Source organism: Mustela nigripes, chromosome 2 (genome assembly GCF_022355385.1).
Source record: "Mustela nigripes isolate SB6536 chromosome 2, MUSNIG.SB6536, whole genome shotgun sequence".
Taxonomy (NCBI): Eukaryota; Metazoa; Chordata; class Mammalia; order Carnivora; family Mustelidae; genus Mustela; species Mustela nigripes.
The window spans coordinates 158,023,199-158,050,589 of record NC_081558.1 but is presented as its reverse complement, the minus strand read 5'-3'; the positions used below and the strand labels follow the sequence as shown (position 1 = coordinate 158,050,589).

The 27,391-nt window shown below is 33.5% G+C and overlaps 1 protein-coding gene across 15 annotated transcripts in view; it reads right to left on the bottom strand.

Annotated features, from left to right (window-relative positions):
• The window catches only part of ZBTB20 (zinc finger and BTB domain containing 20), an 805,287-nt gene that overhangs the window by 738,861 nt on the left and 39,035 nt on the right, over positions 1–27,391 (bottom strand). For 4 of the 15 annotated variants that reach the window (XM_059391917.1, XM_059391922.1, XM_059391914.1 and 1 more), the window contains exon 1: positions 25,284–25,423. The exons of the other annotated variants lie outside the window; for them this stretch is intronic. The gene's annotated coding sequence lies outside the window, so the exon portion shown is untranslated. Of the gene's footprint in view, positions 1–25,283; positions 25,424–27,391 lie in introns of those variants that run through there. 15 annotated transcript variants of the gene reach the window in all.

Below are 27,391 nucleotides of genomic sequence, written 5' to 3'. Positions count from 1 at the left end.
GGAGAAGCAGGCTCCCTTGCTAAGCAGGGAGCCCAATGTGGGACTTGATCCTAAGACCCTGGGATCATTGTCTGGGTTGAAGACAGATACTTAACTGAGTCACCCAGGTGCCCTTGCACCTTATTTTTATTGTTTTACAGCATTAATTTTAATTCTGTTCTACATAATAATAATACTAATGCTAACCAACATTATTGAGAGCTTATGTTATAGCCCTAAATTCTGTGCCTATACCCAATCACTGAATCCTTAGGATAATCCTAAACAGTAGATACTATTTTCAGCCTCATTTTGTAGGTAAAGAAAATGAAATACAGATAGGCTAAATAACTCACCTAAAATTACACAACTAGTGTCAGAGCAGGGATTTAATCCAAATAATCTGGCTCCTAAATCCTTGCACATAACCCTCTGTTTCCTGTCTTAACAACCTACTAGACTTCTTGAATAGGGATAGTTCATGTAACTAATCTTGCTATTTGTATATTTCATACTACCGGGAACTACCCAAATATATACTCGCTGTTATTTTCCATATGACTGAATGAACAAAGGAGCTCTATGGAGCTGTGGAGGAGTAATTATACTAAGTGCTAAACCAGAACTTCAGAAAACTCTAACCTATGGACAATGTGTACCTATAATTCTTTGAGAGAAATCATTCTTCATTCTTGCATCTCTTCAGAAATCTCATCCACAAGCATAAAAGCTTTTGCATCCTCCAGCTATGGAGTTCTTACTACCCACCTTAGCCAATTTCAAAATTGAAAAACTATATCATAAAATAAAGCTTTAAATAACTTTCAAAAAAAAAAAAGAAAAACTGTATGAAATATATTATTTTATGTTTATTTTTAATGACCATGATGAGACATGTTTCCTAAATTTATTCTAAGCATAGAACAACACTCCTAGTAAGATTATATCCAGTTGGAAAATATGTATGTGGGGGTGAGAGTGAGAAGCGAGCCAAGGTAATAATAAAATAAAAATAACAAAAACAACTACCATATTCAAACACTTACCATGAGCCAGGCACCTGCCTTATCATCATCATTATTAACAGCATTATAATACCAGTGCATTATCCCATTTAACACTCAAAACAATCATGAGGTAGGAATAAAATGAGCCCTGAAATTCTGGCATTTTCGTTTCTTAGCAATAGACTGTGTCAGATGAATTAAGAGTATATTTGCTAAGTTAGTATCCATTTTATTAAATTATAGCAGATGCTGAGAAATCATGGGACAATTAGAATGAACTACATTATTATTATCTTTTATTATTATTGTTTTATTGTATTATTATTGTTTTTCATCAACTTCATGTCAAGTATTATATAACGGGCTGGCAAATATTATTATTCTCCTTACATCAGTAATATATGTTCTACATTTACTCCACAAAATTTCATTCACAAGTTAGTGCACTGTTTACTAAGTAATGCTGCTAGATTCTTGAGGGAGAACATAATGGTTACAGGACTTTAAATTAGATGTTCACATCCACTTAGGTAGTTAACAAGTGCTAGAATCAATGTACTCCATGAATTGATTTGAATAATCACTCTAGATGATCAAGAAGTTCCCTCACTTACCCTCCAGGGCTAAAGAGTCTTACATGCAATAATCATAATTAAAGCAGAATCAATGGAAATATACATGCACAGGTATAAAATACCTTAACTTCAGAATTAATCTTTGGCTCCTAAGTATCTTAAATAACCAAGGTTTATCAGAAAATTGAAGTTCTTTTTTTTTTCATTTCTTTAATTCACCCTATTCTTGTAGTAAAAACTGATATGATAAACCTTCAATAATCCAATAACATATTCACCATACTTGAATAATAATGATGATAATGTTATATTATATTATGACACATCACATTATGATATATCACATTACATTATGTTATTAATAGATACCAGTAACTGAGTACCAACTAAATGTTGGGTAAAATATTAGATGCTTTACTGTATGATCTCGTATAGTCTCCATCAATCTGGGGGTTTGGAGTTTTCTCATCTGTGTTCTATATAGAGTAAAATGGCTTAGAATAAGTTGTCCATCATCTCATAGACACTGTTCTAGAAGCAGGGCTCAAACCCACCTCAGACTGCTATAAATAATAAGAGAATTTTGCAAAGTGGAAGTTTGCAAAATTAATATACAAAAATCAATAGCCTTCCTATAAAAAAAACAAAAAGCCACTTAGAAAATGTTATAGAATAGAAGACTCTGTTTAGGAGGGCAAGTTTATAAAAAAAAATTTAATAAATAGCCAGTTACATAAATTAATAGAACACTAAGGAAAAAACTTAGTAACGAATTTTTAAGACCACTATAAGGAGAAAAAAGTGCAACACTTTTGAAAGACACTAAAGCTACTGAACAAATGGAAAGAAGCAGGTCTTGAATAAGAGGACTCAACCCTATAAAAATAGTAATTGTCCTTATGTTAATTCATGAATTTAAAATAATTCCAATAAAAATGCCATCAAGATTTTCCCCCCTTCAAGGCCTGCTACCTGATTATAAAGTTCATCTGGAATAACAAGAAAGCAAGAAAGCCAGGACTTCCCTGAAAAAGAAGTGTGCTGACGGGGGTGAGGAAGGAGGCTAACACTTCAGATATTAACACATAATCTAAAACCTCTATAATTTAAATAATGTAATAATGGCATATGAACAGACAGACCCATGGCAGAAAACAGAAAATCTAGAAATATGTATGACTGTATAGGAAAATTTCCAATAGGAAACCATGCAAGTACTGAAAGAAAGCATCAATGAATTCCTTTACAAACTGCAAGTAGGCAAAATTTGTAATAAAATTATGTCTCAATGACATAAGTCCCAAGAAAGTCAAGTAAGTATTATTAATGGCAAATGCCTCTCTTGGTCAGATAATCAACATTGTTGTGGACTGTATGGATAGAAAGCAAAATCCACCACACCTCTGGGAATCACAGAAATTATAGAATTGTTCAGTACAATAAACTCCAATACCTTTTCATTCTTCACCACCATTTTTAAACTCTAGCAGAAGGATTTTTATTAATATAACCAAAACCTGGGAGAAAGAACCTAACCACATCTGTTGGAATTAGCTGGAAGTAAAATGCACTCCCCCATATGCCAATTCATATCCAAGACTTTCTGGATTTCAGCACTGGACTCACTTTTAAAACGGATTATATTCTGAATACCTTAACCCACTACTTATATGAACAAATGTGTAAGTAATTTCTATGTGCTACCGGGTAAGGGCCCTTAATAGATATTTACACTTACCCTATAATTAAAAATAATAATGATGCAAATGTATGCCAAAGCTCTGTAAACTGAATCTTCAAAAAATTTGTTGTGGAGAAGGACCCCTGGTGTCCAGCTGGATTCAAGCCAGTCTATAGTGTGGCTGTTGACTGCATAGCATTTGAGTCCATGATGAGACAGCATCTTTGCTTACTTCGGGATTTTTACTTCACCATCAAAGATGTCAAACCTCTAAAATTTGTAAAGAGGACGTTAAGGAAGGAATTACCTTGGTTGTTTTACATGTTTCCCAATAAACATTTTGAGTAGAGTAACACAGATTCTTTGGACACCAAATGCTCCATGACTGACTGGTAGGAATGCATCTCAGACACAATAGTTAACAGTGTCTGATTGGTATCTCCAGAACCAGAACATATAGATAATACCTATAAAAATGGGTTCTATCTCCACAACTAGCTTCTGAAAAAGCTTTTTAAAAAACAACATAAAAAATGGTACATTGGCAAAAGACATGATCACAGCCTTGCTGTACACTAACATTGCCTTGCAAATGAAAACCTGCGGTATTCCTTATGATCAGGGTTTCACCCATTTATTTGGTTAATCATTCAAATGGCTAAACAGACCTCTAATTTGAAAATAAAAACCAATTGATGCAATCACAAACAAGTTCTAAAATTGCGGTTTATAAAAATTGAAATCTTGTTCTAAGCCAAAACACACACACAGTTACCTTTTCCTAATCAGAGCATTCATTTCTCCTCATTATGATCTCACAAGCACATTAAAATCTTATTAACATTAATTACTTCTGAGCGCCTATGCATGAGCAGTGACAGTTGTGAGCGTGCGCGTGTCTGGATCATATCTACATTTATATACCTTGCTGCACTTTGCTTATACAACATGTGAAAATATTTCTGCTAACACCAATTAGCTAATTTCACACACACACAGATAGTAAATTGCTGTCTCACTGCAGAGCCTACCAGAGACCCGTAAACATATGGACAAATGGACAAAAAAGAAAACAGAAACACCTCTTGAATGTGAGAAATAAAAAGCTTATACTTGAGTCTTAATTCTTGAGGTACAAACAAGTCAAAAGAATAAAAATAACAAAAAATTAAAAATCATTAAAAAATTTACAAACAAAGCATCCTATTTTTCACCCAGATGGATTCAATGATAAAAATGATAGACACAAAGAAAAACTGACAAGCAAAAAGCAGCTGACACAGGAGAGATAGAAAGAGACAGATAAACAAAGAGACCGAAGTGAAAGTGTCCTTCTTTACATGTGTACACATGCACACACACACACACACACACAATCTGCTCCAAATAATTATACTTAATTTGAACAAAAACAGTATAAACTTTACACTGACCATAAGGTAAGAATAATAGCAAACCACACCTCAAAATCAAACAGGTCTATCTACACAAGCAAATAAAATTCCTGCTCAACCCAAATGATTTATGAATTCTACTTATACCAAGAACGTTGTATATAGGAACCATTCATCCCTACATCAGAAACAGTGTAAGTGCAGCAAAGTAGGCAATTATAAGCACAAAACCACATGTAATCCTTGTCTCTTTTCTTCACACTCTCCTCTCAACATGTGTCTATTTTACCATTCACACGTACATTCTACCAAATTGTCCTTCTTTCCCCCATCATCCGTCTTTTAGGAGGAATTTTCATAAAGAATTAACCACTGATCATTACAGCCACATTTTCTTGTGGATCCATGTGTATGTCTTCTCTTCATAGCCTAATAGTTTATATAAATCCAAAGCCCTATGAAATACCATTGTATGTATATCTACACATTCTACCCTGAGTCTTTCTGCCATCTTTAATTTCTTTGTTACTACTGACCACTATACCAACACTATATCATTTTCCCAAAGAAAATACTTCAAAATTCCTATGCAAGATAGAAGGCATTAGCCAAAATTCACATTTAGTTCCATAATGACTTCTCCAGTCATCAAAAAATATTTAATTTCATTGGATCACAATACCTATGTTTGCAGGAAAAGAGAAATAATATAACTTAATCCTAAGAGTATTTTAACAATTGATTGTACTCATTAAATGATTTTTAGAATGTTTCACAAGAATGAAATATAGAATGAATAGGAGATGCTCAACCATCCAGCACAATTAATGCTCCAGTCGATTTAAGCAGGTATAACTCTTTCTAGCAGCCTCATTGGTCTATTATGGGGGCCAATGACATATAGCAATACAAGTGTGCACTCTACAGGTATGCTGTATAACAAAGGTCTTAGTGCATATTAGAGAAGAAATGGTAGAGAGTAGATTTTTGAATCTTTATGAAATAGTATTTAAAATATATGATACTAGTATCAATAAAAAGTTTAAATGGTAGCCAAGAATATTGAATTTTAATTTAATATTTTATTTATTTTAATTTAATGTTGTTATTCAACATGCTCATAACTCAGAACAAAATTTAGTGGACATTCTTTAGGAAACTTAAAACATGCTAATATAAACATCATAGCAAATGAAGTGTTAAAAGTTTTTTTCTTTATAGAAACTAGAGGATAATAAAATAAGGCTGAATACAGCAAAATGGTATTTAAAGATGAACAGGAGTTATTTCAAGTAATTATGAACTAGCCATAAGAGTTTAAAATAAAATAAAACGATCATCCCTATGAAGTTTATGTAGACTTTATATTTGTCAATAGCCGCTATTATAGTACCATTTATCACTTGCAAATATTCTGAATTACCAGATTTATCAAACAGAATTAAGGGCACCCTTTACAAGAAACTCTAGAGAACTGACAAAACAAAAAATTGAAACCTAAAAATCTAGTGGTTGCCTATCAGAACACAAGAGAATGTGTTATGCTTTAAAAATATATTCATTTTTAATTAGTAAACTTAAATATTTGTTTGTAGGTCATTGATAACAGAATCTGGGAATCAGATTCTGATATATCAGATAACAGAATCTGGGAATCAGAAAGTATTAGCAATCCAAATGAAGATCAATTTGATTTTATTTTTAAACCTTCAAATTTACAGATCACTAGAAAAATATGAGATATTTCAAAAAATCAATTTACATTGATATTTTTAAAAAATATTGCATTAATATAGACCCCTAATGATCAGAAAAGTATGGAAAAAGAGGAGGCAGGAAAGAAATAATTTGGGGTAGACACCAAAAAAAACCCCACAATGCTAAATATTAACAGTTTGCATGTTTCAGATAGCTTTACAATGATCAACTGACTGACATATGACCACAACAGAACTAGCAAAAAGTGCAAAAATAGGTTGAGACTTAGGACCCACCTCCTTCTCATAAATACCACATCACAAACTGCAAAGATTAGGTGGCCAAATTTCAACATCAAAGGTATACTTGGCATTTGCACCAGATCTAAGAATTATGGCCTTTGTCTTCCAGTAAAAGCTAATAAGCTGAGATTTACTTAACTCTTTCCTGTTGTTTTTTTTTTTCTTGAGCTTCTCAAGGATTACTGAAATTGAAGACTATATATGAAAAAGATAGTTCATCATTTCCAAAAAAGATATTCATCCAGATTGCCCTCCAATCCGTGAAATCTGAGATGCCTAAGGAGTCTTCTTTGTGAAAGCCTTACAAATATATCCAAAGATGGTGAGTCCCATATGGCTCTGATAAATGAAACCCGTTATTGTGAATTTCAGGCTCTTCTTTAAAACAAAACACTACTGGGTAAATTTGGTGCTCATGAAATAAAGCACTAATTGCGTGGCCTAACAACACTCTGAATCCTCTCCCTAGCAGACATTTTAAGTTGTGCCAAATTGGTTTTGGGATGTGAACAAATATCCTGGAGCCAGACTCTCACATGCACGCACTACTCCCTGGAAGTAAGTTGGACACTCTTGGAAATTGCATTAACTCTTTCAGGCCACCAGGGAACCTAACTCTGACTAAAAGAAAGGCCTCTTTTAAGATGAAAACAAGTCATTCAATCTAAAGTTAAACCCAAGTAAACGGTGAAATAGCAAAAACTGATTTGGCGCCATTTTGACACTAACACAGCCATAGATATTAGATAACCCCTACACCGTAATGGATGCTTATTCAAATGTATCCAGAAAATCTTATTCCTCTTTTCCTATGTGTGCATAATTTCTAAGACATTAATAAGAGTTGTGTGCATTCAGGAGAGGAGAATTCATTTTAAGCTTAATATACCACATTTGCCTCAGGCACAGTGATAAGAAACTTTTGTTTCTTTGGTAACCACTTTCACCTTATTAGAACAGAAAACTTCTTGACTTTGCGTCTCACCATATGAAATATAATTTCCATACCGTAATTTTTTCTATAGTCTTTCCATCCTGTTTCAGAAGGATGACTACAAATCTTGAACTGCGTATTTAAATGGTAATTAATCTATTCCCATCTCCCTCTCACTCATAAAAACAATTAAAAAAAAATTAAAAGCACCTACAAGTAAAAAAAAAATATTGTAACGACCAGCTTCTTCTTTCTTTCTTTCTTTCTTTCTTCTTCCTCTTTTTTTTTCCCCCTACTTTTAATTTGTTCAGGAGCAAAGTAATTTCTGAGGAACAAGTTATTATATTTTTAAGGAATTTTAATTAAGCATTTTATTTACAGTATCCTGAAAACAGCATTTCCCCTTTTAGCTCATCAATAAATATCCTGAGTTATATGTGCCGTAAAGATGATCCAAACTCCACTATTATTTTAGACTTGTAGGTCACCGTCATTCTGTGGCTGCCACTTTCCCCTTTCATCTGAAGTTTTAATAAAGACGTAGATAAAAGAAAAATTACTTTTGGGGGGTAGGAAATAACTAAATACCTATGAAGAAGGTTTTTTTTCCTAACCACTTCTAGTTTAAGCCTTCAGGAATATATTTCCTAGAGAACCATATTTCATTTCCTGCCAATTGGGATGAATTTAAGAATATTTTTAAAAGCCTATGTTCCATTTCTAACAAAGCTTTATATTCTAGCAATTAGCCTGTGTGTGCTGCTGCCAAAGGCTCTGTTACTAAGATATAAACAACAACAACTATACCAGACCCTAAAAGGAAATAAGCTGCTATTTACAAGTAGATAAGACATATTTGGTGAATCAAATGTGTAGCTTCTTCTGACCTCGTTTATTTCAAACTGCAATTCCTAGAATAGAACCCAAGTTTGCAGATGTGTCAACATAACGACATATACCTGACTTACACTGAGGTATTGATACTCTGAATAACTCTTAAAATATTTCCAAATAAAAATTTACAGGATTTGTTAGTGCACTGGAACCTGTTTGTAGCGGGTCCGATATCATGACATTACCTCTGTGCTCTGTTGGATACTTGTTCAGTTAGTTGCAAATAACCAAAGACAACTCATTTTTTAGTTGAGCTTGTTTGGAATCTAGAACCATATTACTGACATTAGAAGGTAGTTGGTAATACTCAACAGGCACCTCAACATCAAAAGAGTTTTATCTATTTTTAAAGGAACTATTTATTATATCAGTGAAAAATTGACTCAATACATACCCGCCATTCAGCAAAGTGATACTAGGGCCAAGAAGTAATTTTCCCATGGGGTCCAAACAGAGGGGTATTTGGGGGTTTTATAAACCCTTTATGGAAGACTAAGTTTGTGATTCATATTTCTACCGAGGTCTCTATTTTCACCTTAAACTCATATAATGACATCAATTTAGGAGAAAATGTATTAAAATGTAGCATATGTTCATTTCAAAATCCTATGATATATTGTAATTAGGACTTTTAAAAATAATGGCTTTAGAAGTATCTTTATATTTTCTGTTGTTGTTTTTATTTTAACTCCAATATAGTTAAATTCAGTGTTATATTAGTTTCAAGTGTACACTATAATGATTTAACAATTCTATACATTACTCAGTGCTCATGACAATAAGTGTACTTGTATGCTTAGATTTCTTTATCTTTTGTGTATTTACTATATGTAAATGTATACTTCATGGTAACTCACAAAAGATAAGGAGAAAAGAATGTAAGTATAGAACTAAAATCAAGCCACAAAGAAAGAGCAAGAGAAGCTAAAAGAAATAAAGAATTACAAAAATAGCTAGAGATAATTAACAAAATGGCAATAAGCACACATCTTTCAATAATTACTTTAAATGTAAATGGACTAAATTCTCCAATCAAAAGACACAGAGTAGCTGAATGAATTAAAAAAAACAAGACCCATCTACAGGCTATCTACAAAAAATTCACTTTAGATATAAGGATACACATAGATGGAAAGTGAAGGGATGGAAAAAGATATTCCATGCAAATAAAAACCAAAAGAAAGCTGAAATAACTATACTAATAGCAGACAAAATAGACTTTGAAACAAAGAATGTAATAAGAGACAAAGAGGGGCATTACATAATGATAAAAGGGTCAATCCACCAAGAAAATATAACAGTTGTAAATATTTATGTATCCAACATACAAAACACAAAACAAGTCTTAATAAAATTAAGAGGATTGAAATCCTATTAAGCTTCTTTTCTGACCACAATGGTATGAAGCTAGAAAGTAATTACACAAAGAAAACTAGAACATTCACAAATATCTGCAGGTTAAACAACATGGGTCACTGGGTCACCCAGTGGTCACCACCCAGTCACCACCCAGTGGTGACTACTGGGTCACCCAGTGGGTCAAAGAAGAAATCAAAAGAGAAATAAACAAATACCATGAGGCAGCTGAAAGTGGAATGTAACATATAAAAATTTATGCAATGCAGTAAGAGCAGTTCTAATAGGGAAGTCATAGCAATAAATGCATACCTTAAGAAACAAGAGAAGTCTCAAATAAACAACTTTATACCTCAAGTAATTAGAAAAAAGAATAAGCAAAAGTAGAAGAAAAGAAGTAACCAAGATCGGAGCAGAAATAAATGAAACAGACCTGAAGAAAACAATATAAAAGATCAACTGAACTAAGCTGGTCTTCGAAAAGATAAACAAAATTGACAAACTTTTAGCTAGGTTCACCAAGAAAGAGAGGATTCAAATAAATAAAATCAGAAATGAAAGAGGAGATGTTACAACTGATAGCACAGAAATACAAAAGATCGTAAGAGACTACTTTTGAACAATTATACGCTAACAAACTGTGCAGCCCATAAGAGATGTATAAATTCCTAAAAACATACATCCTATCAACACTAAAGTATAACGAAATGAAAAATCTCAATAGACTCATTACTAGCAAAGAAACCAAATCAGTAATCAAAAATGTCCCAAGATCCCCAGAAACAAAGTTTAAGACCAGAAAGCTTCAGTGGTGAATCTATAAAACACTCAAAGATGAATTAATGCCAATCCTCCTCAAACTCTTCCAATAACATAGGAAGATAACTCTTCCAGACTCATTATATAAGGCCAGCATTACCTTAATACCAAAACCAGACAAAAATGGCACAAGAAAAGAGTATTATAGGCCAATATCCCTTATGAACATAGATGTAAAATTCCTCAACAAAATATTAGCAAACCAAATTCAACAATACACTAAAAGGATCATACATCATGGTCAAGGGAGATTTATTCAAGGGATTCAAGGATATTTCAACATCTGCAAGTCAGTCCATGTGATATACAACAGTAACAAAAGATAAAAATCATATGCTCATCTCATTGATACAGAAAAAGCATTTGACAATATTCAACATTCATTTATAATTTAAAAAAAAACCCTCTCAACGAAGTGGGTATACAGGGAACATACCTCAACATAATATATAGTATGACAAACCTACAGCTAACATCATAAAGTTTTTTCACTGAGATCACAAATAAGACAGGGATGCCTACTCTAACCAATTTTATTCAATATAGTACTGGAAGTCCTAGTCATAGCAATGAAGAAATAAAAAGAAATAAAAGGCATCCAAATTGGAAAGGAAGAAGTAAAACTGTCACTATTTGCAGATGACATCATAGAAAAGCCCTAAAGAAAGCCCTAAAGATGTCATCAAAAATCTGTCAGAATTGGGGCATCTGGGTGGCACAGTCAGTTAAATGGCCAACTCTTGGTTTCAGATCAGGTCTCGATCTCAGGGTCATGAGATTGAGCCCGGAGTCAGGCTGTGCGCTCAGTGTGGTCTCCTTAAGACTCTCTTCCTCTTCTTCCCCGTCAGCTCTTCCACCCTGTGCGCTTTCTCTCTCTCTCAAATAAATACATATATATTTCTAAAAACTGTCAGAGTTCAAACAAATTCAGTAAAGTTGCAGAATACAAATCAGCACACAAAAATCTAATGCATTTCTATACATGAATAATGACATATCAGAATGAGAAATTAAGAAAACAATCTCATTTAAAATTGTAGAAAAAATATCCAGGAATAAATTTAATCCAGGAGGTGAAAGACCTATAAGTTGAAACTATACGGCATTAATGAAAGAAAGTTACAAAGAAACAAATAAATTGAAAGATATTCCATGCTTACAGAGCGGAAGAATTAGCACTGTTAAAATGCCCATAACCCATTCAAAAGATATACAGATTCAGTGTAATCTTTATTGAAATTCCAATGGCATATTCCACATAAATAGAAAAAATATCCTAAAATTTGAATGGAATCATAAAACACCCTGAAAGTCAAAGCAATTTTGAGAAAGAGGAGCAAAGCTAGAGACATCATGCTTCTCAATTTCAAAGTATATTACTAAGCTATAGTAATTAAAACAGTATTATAAAAATCGACACATAGATCAACAGAACAGAACAGGGAAACTACATATATATAGCCTACATCTATATAATCAATTAATTTACAACAAAGGAGCCAAGAATATATAATAGGGAACGGAGAGTCTCTTCAATAAATGGAGCTGAGAAAATTGGATGTATGCTAAAGGATAAAACTGGACCTACCTTTTATTAGGTGCCCACCACATTTTTACATGTTTAGAAGTATGCCATGAGCTCTGAACTAATTTATTCAAACCATTTTTTTTTTTCTGTTCCATGTTCATTAGCCACATACACCAATAAAATAGAGGCAGAAAGCTTAACAAGATACACACCGTCCTTACAGGTCAGCTAGTTCTAAATGGTCTTAATAGTCAAAATATACCTGTTCAACTAGCTTCTAAACCTGAAATTATAAGCAGAATGCTTTTTTAGATGTTAAAAAATAGTAGCAGCAAAAATAAATAAATAAAAAGAGGGAAAAGTAAAAGGGAATAGGGATATTAAAAAGAAAGCTTGAGAAGCATCTTGGTGGCTCAGTGGGTTAAGCCTCTGCTTTCGGCTCAGGTCATGATCTGAGGGTTCTGGGATCGAGCCCTACATGGGGCTCTCTGCTCAGCAGGGAGCCTGCTTCCCACCCCTCTCTCTGCCTGCCTATCTCTGTCTACTTGTGATTTCTGTCAAATGAATAAACAAAATATTTTAAAAAATAAAATAAAAATAAAAGGAAAGCTTGATCTACAGAGAAAGTGCACTGACCAAATGTCTTATTGAAGCAAAGAGTAACCTAGTTCCCAGGACTGACTTCAACACTGAAAACTACTGTGTAAATTTAGCCAACTTATTTAACCTCTATTGGCATCTATTTCCTAATCTGTAAAACAGGGGTAAATTTCAGATACCAACTGCTTTCTATAGCCCTACACTGGCTAGGATCTTTTAAAATTTATTTCCTGAGCCAAAACCTCACCCACATGCCATCCGTTACTTTCCCTCCTTTTTCCGGTCTCCTTTGCCTCTGCAGAGAAATAAAATTAGCAGTCAAAATTAAACAAGCCCAGTGGGCAAGACAGGCTTCAGTTTAAGGAAAAGGATGGAGTAAGTTGTGTGAAACTGCTTACTTGGCCCCAAAAGTTTCATTGTTGGGATATTACCTCCCACAACTAGCTCTACTGGAATTTTTCTCAGGAAAATGGAGAACTGTTTTAAGATAGACATGCCCTTTAAGCTGGTCTCAAATCAAAATAAATTTAGGATATTCAAAAACACCCTACAGGATTTTCCCTGTGGAGTCTAAATAAATCACTGACCAAATTTTCCAATTTATGGTCTGCTGCTAAATGGGACTTTTAAAAAATCATGTTTAATTTCTACATATGAAAAAGGAGTATAGGCAAACTTCTTCACAATATATCTTCACCCTTCTTTCTTTATGGGAGCATTCATTAGCTTTATAGAGTAAAAGAATGCCATTTGGGAAAAGACTATCCTTAGAGAAGAAAGTTAAAATAGAATCCAAATTTCCAATGAACTAGAAAGTCAGCTAAAGACAACACTATATCCCCTAGTTAGTGGGTCTTTTTAAAAAAATGTATCTTTTAAAATATAATTATAGAGGCATTAAGTATATATCCCAAATATATGCATATTAAACTTTATAAAATCGTAATTAGTTTTACACCTAAAAATGCATTTCAGAGCTCCTTTAAATTATTAATACTTCTGTATTTAAAATATTATTAAATCTAAAAATGTACACATAACATTTTTAACAATTCATTTACTTAGTAAATGAGAAATTGTATTAATTTGTACACTATTCTATGTACCTAGGCTATCATTTTATACTATGAGTTGTACAGTTTTTTAAAAACTTTTTTTTAAACGAGAACATCAAAAATGCTCTGGAATCAGTTTTTAGATTTTAGGAATCACTGTGACATTGAAACTATTTATATTTGCTTTGGATCTTAAATATAAATAAATTATTTTAAGACCAACAACAATGGCTATGCTATGAAATTATTGTTTCCTGGCATGTCATAATAGATAAGATTAAAATTTTCAGTCAAATAATCTGTTCCATCAAAGAGTTTCAACTCTCAAATAAAAATATGAACAAAAGATTGTTTACTTCAGTGGACTTTCCCTAAAGTATTAGGTATTAACACCAAACTTTACAAGACTCAAAAAAAAAAAAATTACTAGATTAAGTGGGGGAAAATTGTTTGTTCTCTAGAAATGAAATGAACTTAAGTCCCACAAAGTTTAATTAGTATTTAGTGGCTTATACTTACAAAACAGAGAAACAGCCTGACTCTGAAGGTTAACTGGATAGTCAGAAATTACATATACTGGTAGTTAAGAGCACCAATTGCTGTCAAATTTAGATTGAACTAGAGTTCAAACCTGGTTCTGCCATTTACTAGACTGCAATCTTCAGTAAGTCACTTAACCATCCCAATTCTGGCTTTCCTCATCTGCAAACTGGGTTAAGAAACTCCTCACAGCGAAGGTATGGGGATTAAAGGAGATCCCATAAACACTGTTCTTTAACAGATCAATAATTATGATTATAATTACTACTTAGACCCCTTCTGACCACTCAGAAAACCTGAACTTTACCTCTGGTTAAAAGTTATTTCTCAATGGCAGAATAAGAAAAAAATATATATCAATTAATTTTACATGGTGAAAGTAATAATTATTATACTGTAAGCAATACACGTTATGGCCCTCAAGGCTAGACATTATCATTTAACATAAAAGGAACTTGGTAAAGATTTATTGATTGGGGGAAAATAATATGATATAGTAGAAAAGAGTATAGGCTCTGAATCCAGCTTTGATGTTTAATAGCTGTGTGAAACTCGCTACCTATTCTATGAGCTTCACTCTTTGTTTCCTTTTTGGTTTTTGTGCGGGTTTTTTGTCTGCAACAGGGGCAGAAAACCAGAGTATACAACCGAATTATTGTAAAGACTAAATGAAGCAATTTATCTGAAAGGGTCTCATTAACTTTTTTTTTCCTTAATTCTAGGGCTATAGGGGCAAGAGTGGTAATTGTTTTTCAAGGCTGAACTTTTCCTACACAGCTGTACCAACTTTGTTCTTCTATGTAAAATGAGATTATACTTCATTAGAGAATAATGTGAATTATGAGAACGAACTCAGGTGTAACAGTAAATATGGTTGAACAATACACCATAAAAACAAGAGCAGGGATTCCCAACTTTGCAATTTTATTAGAATCTGTCAAGTTGTTTTTATAAAATATTGATGTCCAAATCTAGATCTAAAGATTCTGATTTAGGATATCTGGGAGTATAAGCTAAAAACCTGTTCATTTAAAAAGGCCCCAGCTGATTATGATGTACAACAGCCAAGAAAAGTAGTATTTTCTAACCTGTGTTAACCACGAAGAACACAGCATACTGGATTTCTATCCCAGACCTATTAGAGATGGAGCTCAGAAATCTGAATTGTAACAAATACCCTAGGTAATTTTTTTTTTAAGATTTTATTTATTTATTTGACAGACAGAGATCACAAGTAAGCAGAGAGGCAGGCAGAGAGAGAGGAAGGGAAGCAGGCTCCCTGCTGAACAGAGAGCCCGATGCAAAGCTCGATCCCAGGACCCTGGGATCATGACCTGAGCCGAAGGCAGAGGCTTTAACCCACTGAGCCACCCAGGGGCCCCTACCCTAGGTAATTTTAGAGTACACCAAAGTTAAAAAAACACTAGACTGGAGTCCAATACTACAATATCAAAAAAGGTATATAAAATTTGTATCCTAGTTGGTTATTTTAAATGTTTTCACTTCTATTTTAATAAATTTATCACCATCAAAAATGAACTTATGGGGATAAAAATATATGTTTATAAAAAATTAAAAATTAAAAAAAATGAACTTTTGATAGGTAAAAATTTATCCAAAGAAAACATGAATCTCAGATTCATAAACATTATCATTATTATTATTACAGGTTTTTAAGCCAAAACATAGGTAATGGGGTAAACATAACATGTATCTCCAGAGCCTACAACCACCAAGAAACATTCCAACTATTATTTCTATTGGTTTCTATTATCCAATTATTATCTACCAGTTTCTATTATCCAATCCTCCTTTAATTAGAACAGTAATAATAATGAATATTACTAATATTGGTACAGGGCTTTACTATTTATGAAGAAAGTCCATATACATGAACTCCTTTAATCTTCACAATTACCTTGTGAGGTAGATAGGAAGGGTAACATTTATTACTACCTTTCTGCAAATAAGTAAAAAAGCTGAAGCAACTTGGCCAAAGCCAGACTGGTGTTTGCTGGTGTTTATGGTAATGTATGGAACTGAAATCCCAGATGTAAATTCCAATGCAAAAATTCTAAAATTCAAAATTAACACTCATTTGTGTTAGTAAAAAAAAAATTCAAAATAGTATGAAAAGTCTTTAAAATGCAAATAGTCTATAGTCCCATACCGAAGCATGGGTTTATCTTACCATTTAAAGTTATTGTAATTTATTTATTTTATGGTTAAAGGATAGAAGGAAAATGGAGCTCAATTAATCAAAATCAAATAAACAAAGAAGTTAACCAAAAAATTGGAATGTCCATCAGTTATAATACAATTTGCCCTGCCCACTTGCAGTTCAACTCTCTGTAAGAAAAGCTTCTGTGCCTTAGTTTCCTCTTCTAAAACTGGAATATCAAATAGCACTTTCAAAGGGTAGCCATCTAATTTTCCGCTATTGTGGTACTCTAAAAACTGTTAAACCAAATATACAACTGGAGTAATACTAACATGTGTCCAACCCCTACAAAAACCCTGAGTCCAAAGTACCTTAAGATCAACTGGTCCAGCCTCCTTATTTTATGCATGGGAAACAGACCTAGAAAGGTTAAGTATCTTACCCAATACAACAAATTTGATATAAAGCTAAAACTAGAAATTAAGTATCTTTACCCCAAAGTGAACTACAATATACACTTGCAAATCAGCAATGCAATTTTTTCATAATCAAAAACAAACATCCATTTTAATGTGAGAGAAAGTAAATTTATAAAGAGAAATTTGGGAAGGAGGTGGTATCAGAAGTGTATTTCCAAAGAGAAAAGGCCCTAAGATTATTTAAAACCAAAACAAAAAATAAAAATAAAACAAATAAATTATAAACCAGTCAGACATAATCATTCAGTCAGATCTCAAACATCTGAGTGCCTCTGGGCTGAATGCCATAGAAAGTTCTGGAGGCAGAAGGATGAATAAGACACAGACTATATCCTTGAGAAGCTCATGGTTTAGTTGGAAGATACGCTTAGAAACAATACAAAACAATACAAAAATGTATTACAAACAATACAGTGTGAAAGTGATATTACCAGAGCATATAAAAGTTGCTCTGAGAATAAACAGGAAGGACCACCTCACTGTCTGGAATGACTGGCCAAAGGCTTTCTAAGTGGTGATTAAGCGAGTATCTCTGACAATCCCTGCCTTCTTCATCTCCAATTCTAACTGAACACATCCCTGTTTGTGCCTGTAATTTTTAAAGTATTTTTAATATACAGCAGGATGAAGGTAGGGGTAAAATGCACACATCCTAATTTCTCCCTGGGTAGTAAGAGTTTCCAAACACACTAAAACATAGATTTTTATGCAGCTACTGCAAAAGCAGACCTTGAAACAATTTGCCAAATTTTTGCAAATGTCCTGTTCTTTCCTTTTCACTGGCTCATGCGTCAGGGACACAAGGTGGCACTGTCGTGCTGACATTCACTTCAGAGCCCTTTCTAAATGGACAATTTGGAAAGAGGCAAAAGGCCCTACTGTGACAACTAAAACCAGAGTGTTATTACTGGTCTTCTCCTAGGTCTACAAGCAATAATGGCAGCAAAGGAAGGAGTAAATCGTTTTGCATTTCATGAATATCACATGATGCCTGTACAGAAGAGAACCTATACTCTGATGGTTTCTGCAAAGTGTCATGTTGTGTGTCCATGGAAATTCCAAAGGAATATAGTGCCCCTCTGCCAGTGGAAAGTCAGAAGTAAACTGTTTACCATGGACAGGCCGTGGACATGGACCACCTCTCCATCTAGTGGCCAGTGGGGAGGAGTGGAACCATAGTGTTTCACTCAGTTAAAAGCAGGTCCTTTAACAAACCATAGGCAATTATGTCACTTTGTTTGACAAATGGCAATTTGGGGTTTACTGCAATAATTGAATCATTAAACAGACCCAATAATGCATTGTGATATCCACTTAAGCTAAGAACAATGACCAAAAAAATAAAGTACATGTGCTCTCTCAGATCAACTAAAATCTCTTTATAAATCTTCCATCATTACCAACCTAAAATTCTCTCCAGATGTTTATGATTTATAGGTAGAAAATACAAGCAGAATTACCTACCTACAGTTATTTAAAATAAAATCATATATTCTTAAAGATAAAAGAAAATCTAAAAAGGAGCTTTTCTCTTCATTTTATAAGCAAGGAATTTGAGGGACAGAGAGATTATGATTTATTCAAAGTCATTATAGTCAGGACTAGAAACCAGGCCTCCAGATTTAACCACTTTACATCCTTTTTTGGCATTAATTAATGCCTCCTGTTCTCTAAGGCAGTGCTGGTTTTTTGTTGTTGTTTTTTGTTTTTGTTTTTGTTTTTACATGCTAAGAAAATAACTAGTTTCTAAAACTTTTATTCACATAGTTTCATGCTAAGTTGATAGGATTGAAGCTATTGTATATAAGTCCTAACACATCTTCATGGATATATTCTGAACCTGTTTTAAGAACACGCTTTCTTTCTTTTTTTTTAAACTAACAAATTATTCACATTCATTCAATATTTATTTATTTGTTTGTTTGTTTGTTTATTTTACATTCATTCAACATTTTGAAAGCAAAGTAGCAAGTAGCAGGGAACAGAGTAGAAGGTGCTGGTCCAACCCACCACACAGAAATTGTTTCAGAAAGCCCTTTTGTAAAAAGAAACCTAAATCCATTCAGCCTGGCAGGAAGTTTAGAATTGTTTTTTATTCTGTTTTATATAAAAAGTATTTGACTTCATTTTATTTTAAGAGAAGAAACACACACACAAACTTACACAGTCGATCACTTCATCTATTTTAATTAACTCATGATGCTGTTTTGCCGCATGCCTTGGGAATTCTTTGTTGGGAAGGCTTCTTATCAAAACAAATGAAATCTGTCCACCAACTATGAAAATCTGCTCATAACTCCAAATCTAAGGCCTCAAAGTCAAAAGGTATGAAGAAGACCTGGCAGAGAACATGGTAGTTTTAATGTGAGATGTTATGACTTCCTCTTCTATGATCTTTTGGTGGCACCTTTGGAATTTAGCAGACCTACTGTCAAGAGATGTAGGAAGAAGGTAGTTTGTGTTTTGTTGGATAGGTCAGATGGCTTCTACTGGGCTTGGGAAGAAAGTCTTTTACTTTCATTATAAATTTAGAAACTTTAAAAGCACCTACCCCTCCACCCGCAGCTTCACTTTTATTCTTATCTCCATGTGCTTCTCAGTAATGTCTATTCTTCTCCTCTCTCCAGATGAGGTGAAGCAATAATACTATGGTTGATTCAAGGAATAAGATAAAGAAAGAACTATTCCAGCTCTTTTGACCCAACCTAAAGTGCAGGTGATAGGTGCATTTGACCATGAAGATGGAGACATTCGTAAGTATGTGCAAATCCAAAGTACTGGGCCAAAAGTCACTGTAGTGTGTTCAGTATTTAAAAACAAAACAAAACAAAATAAAACAAAAACCCAACAGTATAAAGCCACCCTGGCAACTATATTTGCCTAGTTCCTATTTAAACATAAGAAGATAACTTTTTCATTGTTTAAATGCTCTGGTGTCTGAATAAGGTGTTTTTGTTTGTTTGCAAGAGTAGCCATACAGTTTTCATATACATACATACATCTACCAGAAAAATTACATAGCCTAGAACACTCATAGTTTCTTGCCAGTAAGTTTTTTCTAAGTTTTAATTTGGTACCTGAGCAAACTGACAACATTGCTTTAATCTTCTCCCAGATGCATTTCATTTACTGGAAAGAAGCTCATACTATAAAAGGAATTTGCCAACAACAAATCACAATTTGATTACAACAGTAATTCAGAGAACATTTCTGAAAGGAAAGGTAAAAATAGCAGATATCCAGTCTCATTTAGTAAAAAACTAAAGGCTTTTAACCATTAGATAGAATTAAAATTTAAATAATTTAAATTCAGCCTAGATTTTAAAAAAGTTTAGATTAAGAATTTTTTATGAACAAAACAATACCATTATGTATAAAATTCATAATTATTACCATTTTTAGTTTCAATTTCCCGGAAATCTATTTAATTTCCAATAACTCCAAATTCCATTAAGTAGTTTTATATGTACTGAATGCAAATCTTTACATTATTTTCTTAATAGTGAAAGTTTTCAAGTAAATTCTTAATATTTTAAATGTATAATATATGATATGTACATTAAATTCATTATACTTGAGACACAGACGTAAATGCTAAATTATTTCTGATATCAAGGAAGTAAATACATTATGCTTGTGATCATGATGATCACCCTTTCCATCAGTTTCAAAGATAAGACTGAATATTCAGAAATTAATAATAATATCCTCAGTTTCCATCTAGTCACTGGGTGGGCCAATGAATTCAGCCCTTGCTCCTTGTCCCAATATTTTTACTTGGAAGCCAGTAGTTAACTTTCCCTAAGTTAGAGTAGGTATAAAAGCATTGCATTGGTTAACTGAACTGCAAAACATCCCTGGCTTGAGTTTCACTTGAGTATCGAAAGACTCCATAAAGGCAAGCACCATGTCCTCAAGCTGATTACTTTCAAGTGAACTGTAGAATCACCAAAGGCTTGATCCTAGAGTGGAGGAGAGGTTATGAAGAGTTGAGCATAATTTGCACACCATGTAATTATTATTACAGTTGAACAGCTAGAGTGGCAGAAAAGCCCTTTTTACTTATGGGCTCCTGAATGTTGTTCCCAACATCTGTTACAGTGGTTACTACATACATGACAGTAATGATAGTAGCATTATTTCTTCTCACAGCCTCAAAAGCTTGCCTATGTAGAAATCAGAAGTAAAGAACTCAAAGAATATAATTTTTATACATTAAATGTAATTGGCATCAATGTTGTTTAATGATTAAATGTATAATACTTATATTACAGGAATATCTATAAATTCAGGCATTCTCTAGAATTTCTAGATATAGATATTGCCCTTGGGTATTTGGTGAAGAATTAAAAGGATTTTACTAGCTATTTGACATGGACTATCCCTGGGGATTCTGCAAAATGCTAGAAATTAATTAAGTATTGGAAATGTACAAAATATAAGTTTGAAAGGAATATTTCAAGTTTGCCAAATACCTAGGAATCCTATATGGGATTTGAAAGTTTACAGCAAAGAATCAAATGGCCAGTAATGACTCCTAAATCATTGTAAATAATACCTAATGATTGTACAAGGTAACTAAAATGGCTTATACAATACAAAAAAAAAATTTTAAAGAGTTGATTTCTAGTTTCATGATAACTCTTATATGTATGTACTTGCTCAACTGATAGTATTTATTGTCCTGTTCCTATTATAAGTGATATCTGATTTCTCTAATTTGCTTGCAATAGTTACACAGCCATACAAACAAACAAACAAAAAAATTAGATTTTTCTTTTCAGCTCTATGCAACTCTTCTTGCTAGTAAGATTATCACGGGTCAAGGAACTTGGGATGGACATACAGTTTTACTTCTTTTGTACAAGTTCAGTATATTCTCCCAAAAAATGTAGTTTGTTAAAACATATTTCTAAAGTGGCCTCCAACGCATGTCAGCTTTAATATCCATTATCAACTTTTAGACCTAAAGAGCCCAGCCTTAAGATTGAAGAAGAGTGGAACTAGCAGCATTCAAAGACTGTCAACATCAGTCCTTCCTTTGCCAGAAAGAATCACTACTTAGTAACATTAGCAATATGCTACTTCCACACACCTTGCCAGGCCTTGGAACAACACATTTGCTCAGGGTCTGAACTTGGTTTTCTACGTGGCAGCATGGCCAACCACTACTCAGGCTTGGACAAGGCCATAAACACATCCACTGATAATTTCTATATTTACAGAAAGCTAGGACATTTGTAGATAATCACACAATTGGATATTTATGAAGTGCCAGCTTTTATGAATACAGGAATTTGTTAATTAGCACAAGGACTAATCATTAAAATTCAAAAATAGATAAATAAACAGGAATGCCATTTATTTGTTCACATTTCGGGGGAAAGTATGCAGCTGTGATCCTTTTGATGAATGTAGGCTTCTGGAGAAAAATGTGAAGAAGAAAAGTATCTGTAAGTTTTGAAATCTTAATGAGTAAAATCCAGGAAATTACCATATAGTCTTTATATTAAAAATAATCATAGTAATTCTTCCGGTAACTTAAAAAAAAAAGTTTAAAACAGCATATGCTTAGCATATGAATTATACTGTCTTCCTAGTCCACTGTTTTGGTCCTTTTCAAGAAGCCAAAGTTGATTTTTACCGGAGAGAAGTTAAAAAGCACACACACGTCACTCAGTACCAAATTGTTTTAGCTACAGGGCATGGCAAAGCATGAAATAACTGCTTTAGAGCACTTCCTCATGTGGGTGTGTTAGATAACTGTCCGCTCTGATATTAAAATGAAACCCACTGTGACCTGACCAAGACTTAGGGGCTCTCAATAGAATTCATGTGCTGATAGGAAAGATCTACCATAACCAGTAAGCCTAATTAATGACTTTTCTGGCTTTTCTATAGCCCTCCTGTGACACGAGCCTTCAGGTTTTCAAAGCCCTACATAGCAAAGTACACTGGTTTTAAGTTTACTTATGCACATTTTACAATGTCCTGCAATATTTGGATTGTGACAGCCCCTCCCAAAAAAGGCCAAGATTACTTTTCATACTAAAAATATTTTAAATCTACTGAAGGCTAAGAATTATAATGCAAAAGAAAACACATACACATTCTAAAAATGAAGCCAAGCATAAATATGACTAAATTTTTACTTTCTTTTATTCCTTCTAGAAGGTTAAAAGAAATTTTCATCTTCTCCTAAAAGCCTCTCCATTTTTTGTTTCTCTTTAACATAAATATGCTTAATATTAAATTTTTAAATGTTCCATCTGCAAAGAATCTGATTTCTTTACCCATACACGTGTGAGAATATATACATGCATTGACATATATGCACGCAGATATCCCCACACGTACATGTACACAGAAAAAGAGAATTATTGATCAAGAGATAATGAAAAATTCTTTCAAAAACAAGGTAGAATTTTAGATAGTCCTTACAATGTTATTATAGAAAATGACAGGTGCATGAGACATGCACACTTTTGACATGTTAGTTTTAAAACAAATTCTTGGGTCAAGAGTTTAAAATGAAGAAAATCACACTTGAAACACTATATACTGTGTACCTACATTAACACACGGTTTCAATAGACTTCCCTTTAGATCTTTGAGGGAAAAAAATTCTCTGACAGGACCTGAGTGTACTTAGTATTTGTTCTATTCTTGGTCAAAGCTGTCCTTTCCAGCTTAAAAGACACTTTAGGCAATAGAAGCAAATTAAAAGTCTCCAAATAAATTTTTAAAAAGAAAGGGGAAAAAAAGACTTTTAGCAGCAAAAGTTCACCATCCTCTTGGAATAATGGATTTTTAATAAACATTTTACTAGGTCTGAACCTTGAGAATATGTTTGGGAATCTGCTCTAGCGTCCCAGGTGGCTTAAGAATATTGCTTTATGGACTTCTTTGTGTTGTCAGAAAGGCCTAATGGAATTAAAAAAAAAAAAAAAAAGTCTGCCACTTCTATTAAATAAATAATTTATTATGAAAAAGGTGACTGTTATTATCAAAGATCTCTATAGATCAACATCCATTTTTTATCATTCTTCCTGTATATGCTCAAAACATCTGCGTATCTTACTATCTGACTTAATGTTTATCAAATGAATGGCACTTTTACTTTCGGACAAATCTGAATAAAACTCCATTAAGAGTCCATTTCAAATGAACCCTTTTACTCCTTTGAATTTTGAAGAACACTGTTCTGGGAAAACTGTTCAACAATGTCAGCTAGTTGTCAAATGCAACTTTTCCCACCATAAAAAAGAAAAAAAAAAATAAAGGAAAAACAAAGCACCTCAGAACTATGTTTGAAATAACAAATGCATTATTTATAGTCCCCGAAATGTTAAATGAATACTTGCAGTTGTTGCTTAAGATGGCCTGATATACTTCATAGCTTCCACTTCATAAAAAGATGGCCAGCCCCCACTTCTCCCTCCCCAAGCATAAATAAACAGTAACATACTAAAAAGAAACTGTCCTAGGATAAAAACTGTTTGTTAAAAAAGTTTGCATTCTTACTAATCCCAGTGATATCCCTATAAATGCGAATGTCCATCTGCAAAATAAAAGTTACAAAACAGAGTACCTTGTTCCTCTCAAAATAAACCCCCCAGATGTAATACAGAAGAGTGTGTGATGATAAAGATAATTACTAGATTCTTATCCACCCTGTAACAACCCCTCACCTTATAGCCAATGCTATCAAATAAATATGCTGGCAAAAAGTATTCAACCTGCTTCAAGGATTTAAACTGTAAATATGGACTTTAAACTTCATGTAAAACAAAGAACAAGAGTCTCACTTTAGTAATACCCACACTGGCACTGCAGCTAAAACTCATTGGCACATAACTAACAAAACCCAGTTAGCAATAAATAAGGACAACATGATATATAGACAGACAGATGGAATTGCATAAACAGACAAGAAAAGCAAAGAGACTAACAAACATACGGAGGGGTCTGCTATAGAAGAGTGAAAGATACTGATTTATTTGGTACTTTAGTGAGAAAAATAGGTTTGTTTGCAATTATTTTTAAAGTAATTAAACTGAATCACAAGGGCACACCCTTAAATAAGTAAGAAGAAAATTAGTAGAGGGTAGGCCTCCTATAAATGTTCCAAATTTTAAGCTAGCAACAGCTCTGTCAAACTTAAATCTGGAAATTAAAATTCAAGGAAGAAAGAATAAAAGCATTGGGGGCTAAAGGAGATGATAGGTAAAGGGGGGATTGAGGAAGCAGGATTTTTTTTTATGAAAGTTGTCTGCCCTACCTTCTTCCCCAGCGCTGAGTTTCTCTTCTCATAATCGGTGTCTCCCTGGAAGTACAGTGTGAGTGGTAATGACTGCCTGCCTCCCTAATGAGTCCATTTTCCTGCTCTTGATGTTGTGTATATACACACACTGCAACCTACCTTACAAACCACAGAGACGGGAAGAGAGAGAGAGAGAGCAAGAGAGAGGGAGGGAGGGGGGGCAAAGAGGGAGAGAGAGACAGAGAAAGAGCAAGCGAGTGAGAGGGAGAGAGAGAGAAGAGGAGAGAGAAAGAAAAACAGAAAGAAACAGAGAGAGAAAGGCACAGACAAAGCCCTCCTACCAGACAGCAGACAGCCTTCTTTCCCCTATCCAGCAAAATGCAACTCGTCTAATGCAGCAACAGGTTCAGTATTGCCAGACTAACAGAGTGAAAAAGGTATATTCTCTATATCATTACTGCTTGCAAATAAACAGTTTAAGAGCAGCTGGCTCCACCTTCTTTATTTATGCTCCATTATGAGGAATGTATTGTTTCAGTTCTGGCACACAGTACATGTAATTATCATAAATACATTTTTGCATATTAGCAGGAAATAGTGAAATGCATAGCTTATTTGTGCAACCTTTTAAATTTTTTTTTTTTTTTTTAATGTGAGAGACTGTCAACAAATCTGCTCTGACAAAAGCCTAGTAATGATTTTAAAGTCAGAGGCAGTCTTAAAGGAGGCTCTGAAAGAAAGACTCCATACAATAGGAAAACTGATCTCAGACAAAACTGATAACTGCAAAGAAGAAATCATTGCTCAGTAAATAAATCAAAACCATATGCAAAATTGCTGACAAAAACATAATCAAGTTTAATTAAGTAACTAATAGACTAGTACTCTAGAAGAGACAGATTGGTTTCTTATTTGAAGCATCTATCTGTACAAATATCACAATGCAGTGTACTCTGTGTGAACAGGTGCAATGCATATAGTAGATAATGTTACAACAACAAAAATAAATCCCATAAGGAGCTTCTATCATAAGCAGGACAAGATTTCAGAGAATATGGGTCTGAAACCATAGCAGAAACCCCTTGTTATTTTACTAGGAGGGGAAAATAAAATTAATGCTTCTAAATAAATCTTCCTTAAAAGGAAAAACAAAACAAAACTGTTTTTCTTTGTCTGATACCTCTAAGCATTTTTTTCATTTGCTAGAACCAAAATAATGCTGGTATTACACTCTCCACCACATCATATGATCCCTACCCGCTTTCCCCACACCCAGGTGCCCTTCTCTCCCCTAAGTGATATATTTGCAGCTATGGAATTACAAACAACAGAAAACAGAACAAGTTACAAGTTCTTCTTGTCTCCCAATTTTTTAAAACTAGACTCTGCTTGTCTACCTAGACAACCACCTTCCTTAAAATATTTCTGTACAGTTTGGCTGTTTGTCATTTAGGTGGGACTTAGGAACATCACAATAGAGGTTAAATAGTCTAAAGAAAATTTACATAAAAATGAAAACTGTGAATGCATCTGACCCATTCAAACCCTGAATCTGAGCACCAGTAATTAATTGTATATTAAGTATATTAATTTTAAAATCACCTTTTTTATATGGTTTAGTGTGTTACCATACTTCAAACATTAGAATGTGCTCCTTTGCATAAGCAAAACTACTGTATTATATAAGCATAAATTCCTTCCCTTAAAAACCAGTTTTCAGTTAATAAAATATAACTTAACTACTTCAATATATAACTTACAGACCAACTATATTTTCACCTGATTCACAAAAATATTTTAGAAAATCAGTTAAATCTTGGGTCATGCTCAGAAAAGAGATCAGTTTTGTTTTAGTTGTTTTAAGAGTAGACAACCTATAGCGTAGAAATTAGAAGATGGTGTCTAACCACACATTGCATAAACTGTCCTGGGAAAATTCTAGTAGGAAATGAAGAGTCCAGCCCTCTACTCTCAGTATAAACCACTAATTCCAATTCTCAGGTGCTGCAATAGTGCTTTACCCCCTCTCAAGGGTGGTTAGCTTAATAAAGAGGGCACATACACAGGGCGTAATAAAAGAAAAGGGATATGTTTTTGGTCACATGTCTTAAGAAAAATCTTTCTAA